Source organism: Amia ocellicauda, chromosome 7, assembly GCF_036373705.1.
Source record: "Amia ocellicauda isolate fAmiCal2 chromosome 7, fAmiCal2.hap1, whole genome shotgun sequence".
Taxonomy (NCBI): Eukaryota; Metazoa; Chordata; class Actinopteri; order Amiiformes; family Amiidae; genus Amia; species Amia ocellicauda.
In genome coordinates this window covers 33,748,825-33,750,438 of record NC_089856.1, presented here as the reverse complement: position 1 = coordinate 33,750,438, position 1,614 = coordinate 33,748,825, and positions in this window count along the sequence as shown.

Sequence of the window (1,614 nt, the reverse complement as noted above, 5' to 3'; positions counted from 1 at the left end):
CAGGCTCAATCCGATTCCTACACGCATCCGTCTCGTCTCTGGGTCTGTATTCCTAAAGCTCCGCAACGCTACTTGCGCAAGGGTCTGTGTTTTGGAGCTGCTGATACTACTACTACTACTACTACTACTACTACTACTACTACTAAAATCTTCCAATAAGACGCTACAGCTGTAATCTTGACCTTTTCTTTCCTCACATAGAAATGAGAGGTCTAAACCCAATTACGTCATTTTATATTTTCTCGTTGTGTACCCTAGCAACAAGTCGATAAAAGCAGGACTTTGCGTTAGGGAAGCTATAGGCCTACTCCTAACATTGACATTCTCCACCATACACTAATCATGGCATGGGCATTCAATATTGCCTGCTCTGGTTTCCTATCTCTCCCTCTTTTTTATGTTCTACTCTTGTTTTCTACTTGTATCATTCATCTGAGCTCTTTTCAGTGCCTACTGAACTTGTACATCACCAGCAACTGCATGCATGGTCTGTGCTTTATAAAATAATACTAATAATTTAGTACATATACCAAATAAACACAATTCTGATGGCTAAAGTTGAAACCTACATCATACACCATTGCATTGTTGCTCTTTAAATGCTCAAGCCCAATACACTGTTGTATCATGAGACATCTGACCTTTAGCACACATTTTTAACATGGCCTACTTTTAAATGAGATGCTGATTCATAAACCACACAATCCTTGCTGTGTTAATACCTAGCTCAATTAATGGCACTTCAATAAAAAACTAAATCAAATAAATAAAGATACAAAGTGGAAAATATAGAAAGGTAGCTGAAGGCCATGCATTTTTTGAGCTGTGCTCTTCATATTGACTGGAACTGTATAGAAAGAGCAACTGTACCTTTATAGTGCCATCATGTGGTATTTTGAGTTATTGCTTCTGTACTGGATTTGCAAGAAGGAAATTAAAAAGACTTGTTTTAATAAATGCATATGTTTTGAGATTAATATATTCTTTCAATACTACTACTACTACTACTACTAATAATAATAATAATAATTGGTTTTATATATAATCCCATTGTAATTTCATTGACCAAAGACATTCAAATGAGCTTCTAAGCAGATCCATTGTGCATTGATTTTAGAAAACCCCTAAATAAACCTAAATGTGCAGTACTATCTGTGGTCAAATCTAACTGATGTAAAACCACCTTTCTGAATTAAAAGCAGCTCATCTTCTTTTCCAATAATAAAAAAAGAGGACAATATGTGTCAATAAGTGTAGTCTGACTTTTACACTCAGTATTTCAAGCTAAGAATTATGGTCCTGTTATTGCTTTACTGTAACATAATTCTGTAAAATTCAATAGAAAACAGTTGAAGTTTTCCAGATTGGCTATGGGAGTAAAATATGATACTTATATATTTTTAATTCTTGCACAGCCATTCTCAATAATTTAAAGCATTACTACATGGGAAATAAAAACTCATCCAGGACATTGGAGAGTACTAGAAACATAACCATCATAAATTATTACTTTTACAGATTTAGTGATTCTTCTGCCTACCTTTTTCAGCTGTACTTCAGCATCAGGATAAACAACACCATCTAGTGGCTTAACTATAAAATACATGTTATTCT